The sequence below is a fragment of the Cervus elaphus genome, chromosome 5 (genome assembly GCF_910594005.1).
Source record: "Cervus elaphus chromosome 5, mCerEla1.1, whole genome shotgun sequence".
Classification (NCBI taxonomy): Eukaryota; Metazoa; Chordata; class Mammalia; order Artiodactyla; family Cervidae; genus Cervus; species Cervus elaphus.
Genome location: NC_057819.1, coordinates 79,079,509 through 79,099,121, shown reverse-complemented (window position 1 = coordinate 79,099,121; position 19,613 = coordinate 79,079,509).

Here is a 19,613-nt window from a genome sequence, read left to right as displayed (position 1 = left end):
CAGTCCTGTCTTGCTTTGCCAGCTCCTCAACTAGCACTTTCCTTCCCTTCTATCACCATGCTCTGGACACACAACTACCCCCAGCAGGCTGCCCACTGGCAGGGGCGTTCTAAGCCCCCTCTCCTGACCTCACTCCACTGTGTCCCTCACAGAAGAAGACCCCGCAGGTTAGCCCACCTTCCCCAGACAGGAACGCCAGCCAACCCCACATTCTCCGTCTGTTACAAGCTCACTGTCTCTTAAAAGAGTCCGTTACGGTACAAATGAGCTCATTTACAAAAAAGAAGTAGAGTCATAGATGTAGAAAACAAATTTATGGTTACCAGGGCATAAAAGGGGATGAATAAATTGGGAGATTGGGGTTGACATATCCATACTACTATATGTAAAATAGATATCTAATGAGAACCTACGGTACAGCACAGGGAACTCTACTCAATACTCTGTCATGGCTTATATGGGAAAAGAATCTTAAAAAAGAGTGGATGCATGTATGTGCTAAGTCACTATAGTTGTGTCCGACTCTTTGCAACCCCATGGACTGTAGCTCACCAGGCTCCTCTGTCCTTGGGATTCTCCAGGCAAGAATACTGGAGTGGGTTGCCATGCCCTCCTCCAGGGGATCTTCCCGACCCAACGACCGAACCCGTGACATTGGCAGGTGGGTTCTTTACCACTAGCACCACCTGGGAAGCCCAGATATATGTATATGCATAACTGATTCACTTTGTTGTACACCTGAAATTAACACAACATTGTGAATCAATTATACTCCAATACAAATTTTAAAATAAACAAGTAAAAGAGTCCCTTTAGAGCTTCCTCCTTGCAGAAGCCTCTTTAGTAGATGATCCACTTAGAGTGGAAGTGCTTATAAGAAGTCCTCTAGGAACATGCTCCTTATCTTCCACTGGAGCTTCATCTCCCTCGTTACACTGCTGCAACTGCTACTGCTTTCTTCTCTCAACCTCTCCTCACTGATGGTGCTCACCACGCCCACGGCCAACCCTGCTGGGGAAGAGAGGCCATGCAGGCATATGACCGTCTAACTCCTGGTTGCCTCCTCTCTGTTATGACTGAAGCCATGCTTTCTTTTTACTCTCTGTCTCTCCTGATCTGCCCTTACACACACCGCTGCATCTCATGCTGTGGCCCCATTCACCATCATTTCCCATGATTTCCATACTTGATCATAGAGAGAAGCATGTTTATTCATCACCCAACTAAGCCATGGAAGCAAGATTGGCTTAACATTTGGCTTTGCAGGTGAGAACAAAAAAGAATGGCTAATTATATCAGCAACTTATCGACAGATTTAGAGCTCATAAAACACAGATGTCTCTTCCTACCTTGTTTCCTTTGCCTTCCCCCTGCCCCTTTCCTTCTTCCTTCCTTCAAAGTAATATTCAATAGCCACAACTCTGAGCCAACCACTGAGGACAAAATGGCTAACAAAATAGATATGGTCCCTATTCCCAACTTATGCACTACTACAGAGAGGTGATTGCTTTGAGGAAAACAATGGTGTACTTTGGGAGAGAAGAACAGAGACCCTTATTGTGTCAAAGAAATCTTCCCTGAGCTGAGACCTAGAAAATATTTTTCCATCTCAGCACTCCTGACATTTGGAGCCAGATGAGTCTATGGTGTAGGTATTGTCCTGCATATCGTAGGATTGTTTTGCAGCCTTCCTGGCCAGTACATTTTAGATTGTCCTGGGGGTACAATCCCCTTCACATGCACACACACATTTGAGAACCACTGACTTAAAGTGTGAATAAGTAAGTTAACAGCAATGAATGAGAGGAAAGTTTCAGGCAGAGGGAACCGTGTGTGCAAGAGCCTTGAAGCCAAGAAGCAGTGCAGCAAGTACCACAGATGGGAGAATCTGGAGGCTGAGGCAGAGGGAGCAATGTGAATCCCAGGTGAGCAAGGTCAGGGCGCTTGTAGCTCCTTCTCACGAACAAGATTTCCCACAGCGCAAACGCAGAAAGGAGATAGCAGATCTGAGATGTAGAAAATAAAAATTAAATGGAAAAAAAAGGGTTGTGGGACTTCAAGCTTAGACAACTGCTTATATTGTTTTATTATTGACTAAAATAGGAAATATCTGTGCAAGATGTGGGCCTAGGGTATTGGGCCAGAGGGATGGAGAGAAATAAGTTATTTTCCCTTCAGCATGACAAGTTTGTGGTGACTAAGAACTATTCAGTTAAAGAGCTAGGAACACACCTGTGAAGTTCAAAAGAGAGATGGGAACTAGAGGGAGGTGATTCTCTGTGTTCAAATAGTCCTTTCAGCATAATTCTGCTTATTCCTCTATAAAGGGATTATCTGTGTTTTTTTTCTACTCGAAGTTTTAAGAACTTTGAAAATCAGATAACTAGTCTTCATTGTCCACAGTCTAGCACAAAAAAGTTTCTCATGATCTTTGAACTTATGAATGTCTGTTGAACTTTGGAATTTGTGGACTGGAAATAAGCGTTTGAAGAATCCACTGGAGAAGTGAGATTGTTCACAATTACTAAGAAGACTAGGAGGGAACCTACTGGACCATGAACATCTAAGGCAGAGGAAGTGAAACCAGTTTAAAAAAAGACTGGGAGCCAGAGACAGGAAGAGAGCCAGAAGGGAAGTTTCTCTGAGTTTCAAGGAAAGAGAGAATTTTAAAGGAGGAGACTGTAATAATGTCAGTGCCTTTGGGATCGAGTGGGATGGGGACTTAAACCATTGATTTAGACATTTGGAAATTAGGGCATCATCAGTGACTCGGGCAAGAACAATTGCTGTGAAAATAAATTTTAGTAAACTCAAAATGATGCAGATAAGGAAATGCACATAGTGAAAGTGTGCTAATTTTTCACATGTTTAATAGAAAAGTATGACAATATAGTGACTTCCCTGTGGTGGTCCTGTGTCTAGAACGCACTCCCACTGCAGGAGGCCTGGGTTGGATCCCTGGTGGGGAAACTAGGTCCCACACATTGCAGCTAAGAGTTCACGTGCCACAGCTAAAGATCCCGCCTGCCACACCAAGTACTGAAGATCCCACATGCTCCAACTAAGACCCAGCACAGCCAAATAGATAAATAAATAAAAATAAATGTCAAAAACTATGCTAAAAGCATCTTTTTTTAAAAAAAAACCACCATAATCAAAAGAATCTTTAAAAAAGAGTGGATATGTCTGTATGTATAACTGATTCACTTTGCTCAACACGTGAAACTAACACAGCATCATAAATCAATCATACTCCAATAAAATTTTTTAGATAAAAGATAAATAAATAACACCATCATTAAAAATAGTCATAGGTTGAGGGGAAGGAGCCAATGAGATAAAAAAAAGATGCAATCAGGAACATCTGTAGAACAGTTCTAAATTTCTATACTATTTCTATAAGTTAGGTTTTATAGAAAGTATACCACATTTCCACTCATATTTACTAGCCATTTAATATCTTTCCAGAAACCCTATTTTGGCTATTTGTTGGTTGATACCAAAGTGCTTAAGCTGCTACATCATAATAGCCAGGGTCACTGAGATGTCTTCTAGTGTCATGTGGTTGGAGGAAGCAATAACTTCACAGACTTTAACAAGACTCACTGCTAATGAAAACATTTCTCAGTCTTGGCTCATCCCTGCTGTCCTCCCTTGTAGCAATAACAGGCTCCCTAAGAAAAACTGCCAATATAATCATCATTGAGCCTTGTTTTAATATGATTGCAAACAGCAGTCCACACTATTGTTTACATCATCCAGCCAGAGAGCAGAATACTTTTGGTAATTTTTTAATGTTCTTAGCAATTGTACTTTTTACATTAAGATCATGACTGACTTCAGATCCGTCTCTGCTCCATCTTAAACCTTATGTTTCACTGTTTGTAAGTTTATTCTACAACATTTTGAAAGAATTACAGCCAATTTTTGTACATTGCTAAACTCTTCCAGAATGTTTCTTGAATCTGGTTTATAGATATGATTAGCTTGAAACAAAGTGACATCTGAGAGTTTCTTTTAAAGTGCAGTGAACAATATCAAAAGCTTAACTAGTTAATAATACCATGGTAATATTTTTATTAAAATTTTTAGTCCTCCTCTTGTCATCCAGGGCAAGTTAGCAAGGTAAAGTCAAAATACTCTTTGGGGTTGACCTAATTGGACATCTTTCCCATTTCTCTCTCTTCTGGATAGTAGGGATTATTTTCCAACAATTTTTTATTTTGTTGACTCAAAAGTAAACAACGTTAAACTCCTTCCCATTTTAATCTGTTCCAGATATTAGGTCTCATTTGAAAAGAAGAGACTATCTTCTTCAACAGGATAAGGTTTGATTCATTCTGAGTTTGGGAGGAAAATAATAAATGTTCACTCTTTTACTCTCAATATTCAGTGTATACACCCATTGCTTAATTTTTAAATTTTGAACTGGAGCATAAGTTCTTTTGGAACAAAAGTACAATGGGTTTCAGGAGAAATATTAGTCAATTTAGGATGATAAAGCTGGGCTTTTCATGACCAGCCTGTTAAGTCTGTGCTATGCTGTCTCTCTTTAATTTTAAATAGTTGGCACCCCCTCCCCCCTCCCCCACTCACCCAAAAGAGACAACCTGGGCTAGCACAGTACAAAGGTATCAGAGGTTAAATTTTTGGATCCACAGTTTAAAGTTAGCTCTCAGTGAACCAGAAATTGAAATACCCACTAAACCCATAATCTTATCAACAGTGCACTTGGTCAACCTTCAGAATAATCAGACTTGTCACTGCTGTACAGAAGGCTGCTATAAACGTCAATCTTTCTATCACCAACAGGAAAGTCTACTTCCATGGTGTCTGCAAGTCCAGCTTTGGAAAATCTGGTCCTAATCCCAGACTAACTTCCTCTGTGATAATTGCTAACATAACTGTACAACTCAGTGACCTTCTTAATGAAACCCTTATTATTTCATTTATCCATCAAATGCCCAGCTGCCTCCCTGAGAGGGGCTTCTGTTTACTCAGATGCCAGATGCTGTGCATCTCAGAATCTGAATCAGTGGACGTGGTTTCTCTTAAGATGAAATGATAAATTATACTCTAGATGTAAATACTTCATTGCCCAATCTACACTGCACCTGGAAAATGCCAAAATAATTTTGTTCTGAAAAGTGTGGAAACTGGATTCTGGAGTTAGAGAACTTGTGATGGACTGGGTTGAAGAAAGTTAGGCAAGTCAGCCAAGGGGATGCTTGCCTCTGTCTTGGGGGCAAGAGTGTGTAGTAAGCATGGACAGGGAATGAACTGTGATAGAGGAGTTATCCTTGAGAACATGCTTTCTTTAGCACACTGTACAAATCTTTTTCAGAGCATTAACTGGGGGGGGGGGGGGGGTTCTTATCTACTCTTTCCATTAGACCATAAGTTTCTTGATGTAAGAACTATTCTTTTTCTTCAGTAGCTAACACAATTCCTGACTGAGAGTTGGTGCCTAAACATGTTTATCTAAAGAACTAATGACTCTTAAGGAGCAGAAATTCACAACACTGAATTTCTGAACACTTTTTAGAGTCCAAGGAAGTCTTCAAATTTAATATAATTTGTGTATAAAATATCTTGTTCCAGCATAACCTCATCACAACATACGCACAGTTAACTAACGAGTTGGTTGTTGGTATTGAAAATTACACATTTGTGTTTCATCATCAAAGAATAATAAAAATTCATCCTTTCACTTCAGTAAATGCTTTTCCGATTCCAAACACATTCCAATAGGTTATAACCTAAGTCTAAAGAAACTGATAGAGTCTGTGATGAAGATGTTTATGTGTCAACTAGACTAGGCCACATGGCCCAGGTGTTTGGTTGACCCTTATTCTGGATGTTTCCATGAGAATGTTTTTGGACTTAAGTTGATGGACTTTGAATAAATTAGATAACTTTTCCTCCGTAATGTGGGCAAGGCTTTCATGTTGAAGGCTTTCATGAACCCAAACTTGACCTTCTATACACAAAAAGGAGTTGTGCAGCAGATGTCTTTGGACTTGAGCTAATCACCTCTTCACTGGATCTCCAGCCTGCCAGCCTATTCAGCAGATTTTGGACTTGCTAGTCTTCATAGTATCAGTATCATGAACCAATTTCTTAAAATAAATCTCTCTGTGTATACACATCCCATTGGTCTGATTCTCTGGAGATTCTTAACTTATACACTAATAGGCATATTATATAATCTATCACCCAACAACTTGGCAGCCTATTTTCCCTTAGAATATTATGCAGGAAGATTCATCACACTGTTCATTTGCCTGATGGCCTCACTTCTTTATTAGGTGTGAAGTAAGATTAAACAGAGTGTCCTTATGGCCATGCCATCTGAACCAATCAGTGGGCCAGGTGTCAGGAGACCTACCTTCATCCCAGTTACAGCTTTGACTCCAGCTGTCTACGCTATTCATCCACTTATGCCTCAGTTTCCTCTCTGCACAATGAAGGGTGAGAGAAGGAAAGAGACTGGGCCAGATCAGGTGTTCCATGGCTGGTCATCAAGACATCTGTGAGCCTCCTGCAAACACATATATGCTTATTTTTTCTCAAGATAATTTGCAGCTTTCAACAGTTTCAACCTCTGGACTTGAATGGCAATGTCTCTTTCTAGTTCTGAGCTATCACAACACTCCTTTGTCAACTACAGATACTTTGTGACTTTCTCTGAGAAATGTATGATTTCTATTCAGTGCTTTATGAAGTCAGGAAGACCCTGAGCATTCATGAAGCAAAATGGTTTTCTTTATCTTTTTTCTCCCTAATCTATGAATAGGAAGACGAGAGGAAGGTGAGAGGATTTTCATTTGAAGGATATCCATTGTCCAAAATTTCAGAAACAAGTCACAAGAGAGTGCTAAAAGTTGTGGTTTCTGAGAAAGGGAAACTGAAGTCTGTGGAAGGGTGAGACACCTTCCACTGTAGGCCCCTTTCCTACTGTAAACATCTGTGGCCATGTGCATTTACTGCTTTTACTCTTTCAGTTCAGTTCAGTTCAGTCGCTCAGTCATGTCCGACTCTTTAGGTATCCTTAAAAACTAGTAAAATACTCTTAAAAACTAGTAAATTAAAACAGTAGAAAAACTGGGAAGATGTGTATATTAATAAAGAAGAATAGTCATGATATAACAAGTAAAAACACTAAAAATGTTTTTTAAAAAATCACATATATCCACCTACTGGTGTATAATATGCCATTTTCCACCTTTCACTATGGAACTGGAGAAGAGGGTGAGGATAGTCACTTGACTTTAGATTCATTTACACTTGTTGAGTTGTAACATTGTGCAGCTTACTTTCATAATTCAAATAACTAAAATATTTAAACGGCAAGTGTCCCTGAGTTTGTGTGCATACATACATGCACACATATATGTATATATGTGTGTGTGTGTATATATGTATATATATATATATATATATATATATATATATATATATATATGCTGTCTCTATTTTAATTTAAATGGGATTACATTTTATATACAAGCATATTTATATTGAATATCATATATAAATATGAGTTCTGTGTCATTCAAATAGGCTGGTGGTTTGTGTGATGGGCAAAAAAGTGAAGATTTGGAGAAATTATGGGCAAAAATGTAGCCACAGAGGTTCCTAATGAGAGAAGTACAAAAGGCAGCATGATGGTTGGAAGAACATCTTGGAGGTGTATGCCTTAGACTTCCCTCCAGGATATCTATACTTCGAAAGGAAATGTCTAGATCTGAGACTTTGGAGGACCTGACCTAGAGCAATTGTGAAAGCAAGAACGATTGCACTGGCAGGAGATATGTCTTGCATGACACAGCACTATAAAACTGAGATGCATCTAGAAAGACACTGTTTATCTGTGACATCTGTAGGAGTGGAGAGAGAATAAGAGAGATATCTAGCTTGAGAGAAGCGGAAGGCTCCTGGAGGGGATGATAGTGTGAAAAAGGAAGTTGAAGTGGAGATGATGGTGTGACAATCACTGCAGTGGCCAGATCTGGGGTGAGCAGTGAGCCCAGCCATGTCATTACTCTTCAGGGGAGTGAGAGCCTGGCATTTCCACACATTTAGGAAAGTGGCACTCTGACCACCTGGCCCAGGACATGTAGGGAAAGAGTCGCTCAGGGGCAGGGTGATGTTCCCAGAAGCATTGTCTTTGGAAGATAAATCCTCAGTGGGCTGGGTGACAGCAATGGCAGAAGGCTACTCAAATAGCAGCAAAAGTTCTCAAAGAAATGTGACTCGAGGGCACCCTTTTGCATTCCAAGTGTTCCCAGCACTGGTCTTCCTAATAGTTGACATCTTATCCACTGTCACTTCAGTTGCTGTTTTATATTAGAAATTTTGCACTTTGTATCATTCACTGGACTTTACAAGCAGAGGCCTAAGTTAGGACATGGTTGTCTAACATTATTCCCCATTCTTGAGGTTCAAAATAGGGCACGGACCAGAAAGAGGCAGCCTTTAAGGGTGTCTCATTTCTAACCTGGGTCCAAAGCATCCAGTCACAAGTCATCTGGCTTTGTTTTTCCACCTGTGAAAGGAAAACAGGGTTTACTAACATAACTCCCAAGGTTTTGGGAGCAATCATGATTGTCACAAAGCGTTTGGAAGAGAAGTCCCCATTCTACCCCAAAGATTTCCAGGCATAGTGGCAATGATAAAAGCTATCTCCATTAGTCTCCTTGCATAATAATTTATGAAGAGAATAATTTAGAAAGGGCTGCTGGGGTCTGAATACCAGAGGTATCTGTTGCCAGGGCTCTCTGGGCATCATCCACAAAAGTGGTTGGAACTGAAATACTGTAGATAGAAGAGCCAGATCAGCTCCCTGCACTGTTGAGACTCTCAGGGGCAAGCATCTGTTTTCTAACCTCATTCATGTCTTCAGAGAGAGCCATCCTCACTAGACAAAACAATGCATTTACTAGCATATGTCATGGCCCTAACTTTTCATCTGTTTTCCCCTAATGGGAATCATCTCTGAGCTCCACCCTTTTCCCCTTTCTTGGCAGCACCTCGCCACAGAAGTGGAGCAAATGCCAAGCCTACCACTGACCATCCTCACGTAGGTCTTGCTTTGTCAGGGCAATGGGAACAATTCGTGATGAACAAGGACAAAAATCAAGCCTGATGACAAGGAAACAAATCAGCCAACCAGCATTTCTCTCCCCAGATGAGTTTCTGAATTTGGCTTTCTGTTCCCAGAGGTTTAATTGGCCGTAAGAACAGGGAGGCTGTGTGTTCCATTCATAGCGTGTGAGGAACTTAGCCAACAAGACCAGAGCTGTGGGCTGGGCAAGCGGAGTGGGTGGTGAAGGAAGACTATCTTTGATCTGTTCCCTTGACCCTCTCCCACCAGATGACTCTTTCAGTAAACACTGCTAGTAAACACTGGTCACATTCCCATCACTGAGCCAGTTCAGGGGACTGTCAGAACTCTCGTGGTTGACACTGGAATTTAGTTCCTATAAAGACTGGAGTGGGTGAGTCTTCTGGGAGAGTCTGCAGATTTCACTAGTTATAGAAACTCAGGCCCCAAAACAACCTAGATGGAGAGTTTAGCTGATCCCAACTTGGTTCTCGAACACATTTGGAAGCCTATATTCAGAAACATTGTTTTTTTTGCTTCCTTTTCAGTAAGCATTCCATTTTTAACCTCCGAATCTTCTGAGTTTCTAACAAGATTTTCCCCCATACACACCCTAGAGAGAGAAGGCGCTCGCATTTCCTGGAGCCAGTGGGTGGTGTCAGTGAGAAAGGGCTACTGTGTCGGAGCCAGAGATGTGGGGGCTGGAAGACAGGGTGGAGTCAGCAGCTCAGTCTCAGGGTCAGATTCAAACAGGAACTGCTCTCCTCTCTCTGCTCAGGAATTTTTTTCAAGGGCCACTTACACTATAAGCCTGTTCATTACTCAAAAAGGATGATGCTTTTTATAGAAGAGATGACCTGTAATTGTTTGTTTGTTTGTTTGTTTTCATTTACTTTTATTAGTTGGAGGCTAATTACTTTACAATATTGTAGTGGTTTTTGCCATACATTGACATGAATCAGCCATGGATTTACATGTGTTCCCCATCCCAATGCCCCCTCCCACCTCCCTCCCCAGCCCATTCCTCTGGGTCATCCCAGTGCACCAGCCCCGAGCACTTGTCTCATGCATCCAACCTGGGTTGGCGATCTGTTTCACACTTGATAATATACATGTTTTGATGCTGTTCTCTCAGATCATCTCACCCTCGCCTTCTTCCATAGAGTCCAAAAGACACAGATGTATAGAACAGAATTTTGGACTCTATGGAGCCTGTAATTTTATGGCAATATCGTAAGAAAATGGACCAATAAATTAAGAAACGGGAAAAGCCCTTTGAGACCAGCAACTCCATTTTTGCAGCTAGAGCCCTGAGGCACAGAGAGGTCCCCAATCCAAGGACTCACAAAGAAAGTAGGGCTAGATCATAGGAGGTTTGTTTCTTTCCTGGCTCCATGCCCTTCCCCTTCTTAAAGGCAACCTTGTGAGCCCCAGTGGGTCTCCCCAGTGGTTTCTGCCTCCAGGTCTCACTCTGGAAGTTTGCCCAGCTTCTCTCTGGGAAGATGAGTTGCTAGCGTGGTTGCTAGAAGAAACGTCTCCAGGCTCAGACTCATGAAGCCAGAAGGGAGGCACCCTCCCCTCTCAGTCATGAGGCACCGCCAGACCATGATCAAGAAGGTGGGGAGAGTCTAGATTAAACAGTCTTGTGCCGACCTCTGCTCAGCTCTAAGAGGATCAACAGCAAGAGCAAGGGAGGAAGGGAAAGGGGAGAAGGGAGAGGCAAGGGGGATGGAAAGAGCTGAAGGTAGAGGAATAATGATTAAAAGGGGGTCAGAAGGTGGATTATAGGGGAAAGAAAGAAAGAGAAGGAAGAGATGGAAAGGGTATTACTAAGTAAGAAATAGAATGGACTGTGTCTTTTTTGTTGTTGTTGTTGCTATTGGTTCAGAAACTCCAAAGCTGAGAATTATAGGAAGTCTGCTGTGAGTTCCCAGGAGACTCTGGGTACATTGCATCCAGGGATCCCGTTTGCCTCCTGAGCAGTCAGGAGGGCCAAGCCCTTGCTGACTGAAGGCTGAGAAGAGGGTGGTGACCATGTCCTTGTTTTCTGACCATTGGCAGACAGACCCCTTTGCGGACACTCCATGAATTGTACTAAGAGTGCTCCCTGGTCCTATTTCAAACTCCACTGGGTCTGCGCTTTAAGAAAATGTTGCAAGAGTGGATTTTCTTCAGCAACTTTTAGCCAGAAACTCTATCAAGAAGCCTCCAGACCTCTTAAACAGATGTGTATCTTAATGTCCTTTGTACAGCCAGGAGCTGCCTTCAGCTCTGCTTTGCTGAAGTTTGTAGGTGCCTTTGAACACCAAATGGCTTCCAGATTTTGTGTGAGTGCTGTGAGTGGCAGCATTCAATGAGAAATGTCTGGGGCTGCAGGAACAGAAATAACTCCACAAGCTAAGTAGCTGCTACTCCCCCTGATTCTGACCACAATTCGCCCTCTGGTTCCTCAGTACACAGGGCTCGTGGGCAGGGAGTCTGGTTTGAGACTCTGACTACCTGTGGATTTTGACATATCTGTGAACATTGGGCAGACTCCTAGGCAGAGCCCACCATCCGTTTATTAGCTTGAGGGCCTGAGAGGACCCCTGGGAAAGGAAGGAAGGAGGCAGATAGATGGGCGTTACCAGAAACAGAGTCTCGTTGTGCAAAGGGAACTGAGGTTTAAGAGTATAAATTCATGTCTGTAATTTGAATGTTCTCCTTGTGAAGAGGAGAGACAAAACACAACTCCTTTGATAAGCCTCCAACACACTGTAGAGCATAAAGGGAAGGAGACATTGCCTCCATAGTGAGAACACTGAAGGCTGTGTGTAAGGTCCTAATATTAAGGTCCAATACACAGAAAACTAACAATATACAATCACAGAAAACTAACCAATCAGATCACATGGACCACTGCCTTGTCTAATGCAATGAAACTATGAGCCATGCCGTGTAGGGCCACCCAAGACAGACTGGTCATGGTGGAGAGTTCTGACAAAATGTGATTCACTCGAGAAGGGACTGGAAAACCACTTCAGTATTCTTGCCTTGAGAACCCCATGAACAGTATGAAAAGGCAAAAAGACAGGACACTGAAAGATGAACTTCCCAGGTCAGTAGGTGCCCAATATACTACTGGAGAAGGGTGGAGAAATAACTCCAGAAAGACTGAAGAGATGGAGCCAAAGCAAAAAGAACACCCAGTTGTGGATGTGAATGGTGATGGAAGAAAAGCCTGATGCTGTAAACAGCAATATTGCATAGGAACCTGGAATGTTATGTCCATGAATCAAGGTAAATTGGAAGTGGTGAAACAGGAGATGGAAAGAGTGAACATCAACATTTTAGGAATCAGAGAACTAAAATGGACTGGAATGTGTGAATTTAACTCAGATGACCATTCTATCTACTACTGTGGGCAAGAATCCCTTAGAAGAAATGGAGTAGCCATCATAGTCAACAAAAGAGTCCAAAATGCAGTACTTGGATGCAATTTCAAAAATGACAGAATGATCTCTGTTCATTTCCAAGGCAAACCATTCAACATAACAGTAATCCAAGTCTATGTCCTGACCAGTAATGCTGAAGAAGCTGAAGTTGAATGGTTCTGTGAAGACCTACAAGACCTTCTAGAACTAACAAAACAAAACAAAAAAAGATGTCATTTTCATTATAGGGGACTGTAATGCAAAACTAGGAAGTTAAGCAATACCTGGAGTAACAGGCAAATTATGCCTTGAAGTAGAGAATGAAGTTAGGCAAAGGCTAATAGAATTTTGCCAAGAGAATGCACTGGTCATAGAAAACACTGTCTTCCAATGACACAAGAGACAACTCTACACATGGACATCACCAGATGGTCAATACAGAAATCAGATTGACTATATTCCTTGCAGCCAACGATGGAGATGCTCTATACAGTCAGCAAAAACAAGACCAGGAGCTGACTGTGGCTCAGATCATGAACTCCTTCTTGCCAAATTCAGACTGGAATTGAAGAAAGTAGGGAAAACCACTAGGCCATTCAGGTATGGGCTAAATCAAATACCTTACGATTATACAGTGGAAGTGAGAAATAGATTCAAGGGATTAGATCTGATAGACAGAGTGCCTGAAGAACTATGGAAGAAGGTTTGTGACATTGTTCAGGAGGCAGGGATCAAGACCATCTGCAAGAAAAAGAAATTCAAAAAGACAAAATGGTTGTCTGAAGACGCCTTACAAATAGCTGTGAAAAGAAGAGAAGCAAAAGGCAAAGGAAAAAAGGAAAGATATACCCATCTGAATGTAGAGTTCCAAAGAACAACACAGAGAGATAAGAAAGCCTTCCTCAGTGATCAATGAAAAGAAATAGAGGAAAACAATAGAATGGGAAAGACTAAAGATCTCTTCAAGAAAACTAGAGATACCAAGGGAAAATTTCATGCAAAGATGAGCTCAATAAAGGACAGAAATGGTATGGACCTAACTGAAGCAGAAGATATTAAAAAGAGGTGGCAAGAATACACAGAAGGACTATACAAAAAATCTTCACAACTCAGATAATCACAATGGTGTGATCACTCACCTAGAGCCAGACATCCTGGAATGCTAAGTCAAGTGGGCCTTAAGAAGCATCACTACAAACAAAGCTAGTGGAGGTGATGGAATTCCATTTGAGTTATTTCAAATCCTAAAAGATGATGCTGTGAAAGTGCTGCACTCAATATGCCAGCAAATTTGGAAAACTCAGCAGTGGCCACAGAACTGGAAAAGGTCAGTTTTCATTTCAATCTCAAAGAAAAGCATTGCCAAAGAATGCTCAAAGTACCACACAATTGCACTCATTTCACATGCTGGTAGAGTAATGCTCAAAATTCTCCAAGCCAGGCTTCAACAGTACGTGAACCATGAACTTCCAGATGTTCAAGCTGGATTTAGTAAAGGCAGAGGAACCAGAGATCAAATTGCCAATATCCACTGGATCATCAAAAAGGCAAGAGAATTCTAGAAAAAACATCTACTTCTGCTTGATTGACTATGCCAAAGCCTTTGACTGTGTGGATCACAGCAAACTGTGGAAAATTCTTAAAGAGATGGGAATACCAGACCACCTTACCTGCCTCTTGAGAAATCTACATGCAGGTCAGCAAACAACAGTTAGAACTGGACATGGAACAACAGACTATTTCCAAATTGGAAAAGGAGTACGTCAAGGCTGTATATTGTCACCCTGCTTATTTAACTTATATGCAGAGTACATAGTGAGAAATGCTGGGCTGGATGAAGCACAAGCTGGAATCAAGACTGCTGGGAGAAATCTCAATAACCTCAGATATGCAGATAACACCACCCTTATGGCAGAAAGTGAAGAACAAAAGAGCCCATTGGTGAAAGTGAAAAAGTTGGCTTAAAGCTCAACATTCAAAAAACTAAGATCATGGCATCTGGCCCCATCACTTCATGGCAAATAGATGGGGAAATAATGGAAACAGTGACAGACTTTATTTTTGGGGCTCCAAAATCAATGCAGATATTGACTGCAGCCATGAAATTAAAAGGCTCTTGCTCCTTGGAACAAAAGTTATGACCAACCTAGACAGCATATTAAAAAGCAAAGACATTACTTTGCCAACAAAGGTCTGTCTAGTCAAGGTTATGGTTTTTTCCAGTAGTCATGTATGGATGTGAGAGTTGGACTATAAAGAAAGCTGAGAGCCAAAGAATTGATGTTTTTGAGCTGTGGTGTTGCAGAAGACTCTTGAGAGTCCCTTGGACTGCAAGGAGATCCAACCAGTCCATCCTAAAGGAAATCAGTCCTGAGTATTCATTGGAACGACTAATGCTGAAGGTGCAACTCCAATACTTTGGACACCTGATGCAAAGAACTGACTCATTTGAAAAGATGCTGATGCTGGGAAAGATTGAAGGCAGGAGGAGAAGGGGACGACAGAGGATGAGATGGTTGGATGGCATCACCAACTTCGTGGACATGAATTTGAGTAAACTTCGGGCATTGGTGATGGACAGGGAGGCCAAGCGTGCTGCAGCCCATGGAGTTGCAAAGAGTCAGACATGACTAAGCGACTGAACTAGACTGAACTGAACTCTGCTGCTCTGCCTTAGCTGCTGGTAAAGTAGGGGGTAGTTACTGCCTGTGTGTTTTGGATCTAAGGGTCTATTTTGGATTTACTTAGTTGCTAAAATGCTTCAGTTATGTCTGATTCTTTATAACTCTATGGACTGTAGCTTACCAGGCTCATCTGTCCACAGGGATTCTCCAGGCAAGAATACTGGAGTGGATTGCTATGCCCTCCTCTAGGGGATCTTCCTGACCTGGGGACTGAACCCACATCTCTTATGTCTCCTTCATTGAAGGCAGGTTCTTTACTACTAGTGTCACCTGGTTAGCCCTTTTACTTACTTGGATCTTTTCAAAGATCCCAGTAGTACTAGCTAGCTCTGGATACATACCATTAACTAGATATTTCATTTGATCAGTCATTAAAATAAAAAAGGATCTGCTTTCAGAAAAGACAGCCTCTCCCAGGGATATGAAGGTTTGAACACAAAAATTAATGAAACTAAAGAGAATTCTTTATGAGCTTCTACATAGTATACATAACTACCAGAGGCAAGAAATAGGTTCATTTCAGAAGAACTGCCACAGGTAAATTGCCACATGATACCTCCCCACCCACAAAATAAATCATAGTTCAGTGGTAAAGTAATGATATTTTTAAATGTATCTGAGTCTAAACCTAGTTATTCTTAAAATGATTTTTTAAATTTTAGTTAGCCAAACTAAAAACAGTTTAGTGATTTTTAAGTAAATAACATAAAAATGAAATAATAATTAAATGAAGCATTTTTGTTGGTGAAGGTGCTAATCATTAGTAAGAAAATGGACACTTCAGTGAGAAAAGAAGTAAGAAAAAATAAAATGACCACAAACATGAGATAAATCAATCTCATTAGGAATCAAAAGAAATGTGAATATGAACAATGAAACACCATTATCCTACAATCAAATTGGCGAATTGTATGGGAGAGAGTATGATGTTTGGAAATAAAACTTTAGAGACTAACAAATTCTGGATGACAAATAAGATTTATCAGGTGTGGCCATGGGAACTGGTGACTCAAGACACTCAAGGAACATGGTAACAAGGCAATACTTCTCAGGCTTCTCCACCAAAGAATCTTTAAATATAGAGCATAGTAAATACTCAGCCTGAGAGGATCTGATCTCACAGTCTTCAGCAGCCCCTAGCTATTGCTTTGTCTTTAAAATCTCAATATAAGTATACTCTACGTGTGTTTATTTTAATATGCACATTCTTCACCCAAAATCCCCAAGTAATATTTTGACTCCAGGTGTATGTTTTATTTTCTTTCTGTTCTTCCCCAGCAGCCAAATATGTGAACAAAGGGGCAAGGACACTGGAATTAAGTGGAGTAACAGCAGACCTTGGGGTAGAAAGAGAGAGAGAGGCAGATGCCCAAAATCAGTGAGTGAGAGGAGGTGTTGGTATTGTAAGTACCACGAAGTTGGTATCTGGAGACAGAAAGGAAGGACACTGGATGGTGTGAGGAGTGTGGATCTTTAGCTAAAAATTCCAGGACTTTAACCCTCACTCCAGTGACTTTTGAGCAGGTCACTTTCAGGTGAGTAAAACTCTTAGGTACTTTTACTCTCCTGAAAATACAAAGAGAAACAGGCAACTTCCATTTTAGGAAGTGATGTCTTTAAGAGGAATTAGGAGTCTCTTGAGTTGGAGGTTGAGAGAATGTTTAGGAAAACTGTGATGATTGGAGGAATCTGAAACAAAGGCTTCATAGTAAAAAATAAATCCATTATTTCTGACAACACAAGCAGGTGGAAAATCCTAATCCCAATCCTCATGCCAGACTGCAGTCCCCAAAGGTGGAAAATGTTCTCATCAGGTAAAAACAAATACCCACTTTAGTCATAAAACCCCCCAAGAGAATACCCATAGACTATGTAACTTTACATCTATGAGACATCCTTGTCTACCATTCAGGATAATCCAGTTATCTTGATTCTTCTTTAGTATTCTGAAATCCTAAATTAGCTGTATTTTTAGGGGAATCTCAAGCTTACTTACAATGCCCAAAAGAAATTTGAACCTCTCCCCAAGCTCCTGATCTTCCAATACTCCAATCCATATATATACAGTCTTTTTTTCTGGAGAACCCTGACTTATACATGGGGTGATGTGCCCCATTTGCCTTCCAAATCCCCAAGGATGGGTAAGGATGAGGGGCAAGGATATGTTCTGAGCCCATGTTCTGGAGGTTAGAGGATTGAACTCAAATTACTGAAAACTTGGGCTCCTTTTGGCACATGTTGTATGTGCTCAGGTAACCTTTATTTTGCTTAATAGGGCCCCAAAGCACAAGACTAGTGATGCTGGCAACTGGGATATTCTCTTACTGTGGCACACTTTTTTTGATTCCGTGTCTTGAATGCATTTTTGGTCTTCTCAGGAAACCTCTTAAACTGCAACTCTTTCTTGGTGCACCCACACAGTTGATGTGTCAACAAGGCAAGAGGTTGCCATTCTCTCTTCAAGAGAGCAACATGGTGAGGCTCAGGGAATGAGGAACTACTTAGATCTATGTTACTAAAGCAAAAATAGTCTCACAATACAACTCATGTTAATAAAATTATTTATATACCAAGGTAATATAAAATCCTTAACGTAGAAGTTAAAAATAAGATAGCCAGGATATCCTTCTTTTATACCTTTGGAAATAATATAACATAGCCCTGTTTTTTTTGAGTACCTTGATTCTTTTGGTATTACTATTGATATGTGAATTTGTGTCACATTCAACTATCAATGAGTTAACTGCAATATAATTGGCATGAGTTGGATTTAGGAATACTCCAGTGTTCCTGAGATGAACCAAGAGAGCAAACAGAAAACAACCTTTGAACAGCAGGAAGAAACACCACAGTGAGGTGGCTCTGGGGTTTCCCAAGGAAGGGGTCTCCTCAATCTTTCTGATTTAGGAGGACTGTCACACTGGCATCAGGGCCTGGGAGCAAGCAGAGCCCAGGGATGGGAGAGGTGAGAGGGGATAGAACTGCTATTAGTTGAATGTCATTTTTGTCCAAGGCACTTACTCATACATTCAATTTTGATTTGCATAGCCACCTGAGGTAGACATTTTCTCTTTTTACAGGTGAGAATGTAGACACAGAATGATAAATTCTCTTATCTCAGATTACACAGTTGGTTAGCAGTATATGTGGGACTCAAACATCTCTGTCTCATGGTCCTCTATTTGTTCAAATTTTTCCTCCCTAAGGGGAAATACAGGGGACCCACCCAGCCCCAGACTGAGAGTGTATCTCAGGGAGGAAGCTCCCTTGTTCTTTGCTTGAAGCTATAGGTAATACTAAAGTCAAGAGGAGGCAAAAAACAAATGCAAAGAAAGGTGGAAACAAAGGTCAGATAAGGGTGATAAGGCAGGTCACCAAGGCTGAGAAGGGTCAGAGCAGAGATAGAAACCAGAGTAAACATGGGGGTTGGAGAAGCAAAGTGAGACGTGCAGGGGACCACGGGCCACGGGAGATTAGCAGCAGAGTGTTTCTGGATGAATATTTGGAAAGGTCCTTTCACCGCAGCTTTCATTTAACACCCCCTCCCCCAGCACAATGTGTCACCAAGTCAGCCACACTGAAAGTTCCAGAGGTGGGTTCTTTTCTTTGATGATTTACTCATTTAATTAAATCCTTACCCCTTTCAGGGTCGTGCAGAGATACAAGTTCTCAGGGGTGGGGTTCTCAGCAAGCAGCTTGGCTGCTAGTATGCAGAATCAGATATCGAGCAGCAACTATTCAGCTATAGATAGGGGCTTCCTGTGTTTGGAAAAGGTAAGGAAATTGTTCATTCATTCTACAAATATTTGTGGAGGATGCAAAAATGGAAAAAGGCCATGATGGAAGTTCACATAAAATACTGAGACATTTTAGAGGAGGAAACTGGCATCTGAGCAGGGACTAAAACCCACCTCAGCCCCTGTGTGTGTGTATATGTGTGTATATATGTGTATGTTTTCAATTCCTTTTTATAGGACTGACATTTGCACTGATCACACTGTGTTATAATTATCCAGTAGCTTATCTGCCTCCATCAATTAAACTAAATTCTTCTAAAGGACACAGACTGGACTTTATCATTAGTCATCTGTGGCTAGTTGTAGTACACATTTAATAAATATTCATTAAATTTTCATTTATTTTAAGTTAATAATCAGTCCCAGAGTTTGAGAATCATGATTCCTATTAGAAAACCCATCTCTATAATTTTCAGTCTATCATTTAAAACTCTCTATATGACAGAGGAGCCTGGCAGGCTGAAGTCCATGAAGTCGCAAAGAGTTGGACACGACTGAGCGACTAAGTGCAAGCCCAATATTCAAAGACAGAGCTTATGAAAAAGTTTTATGTTCTCTCTCTGAGCAGAGATTATATCAGGCTTTCTTGAACTTCCTATAGAATTAAAAACAG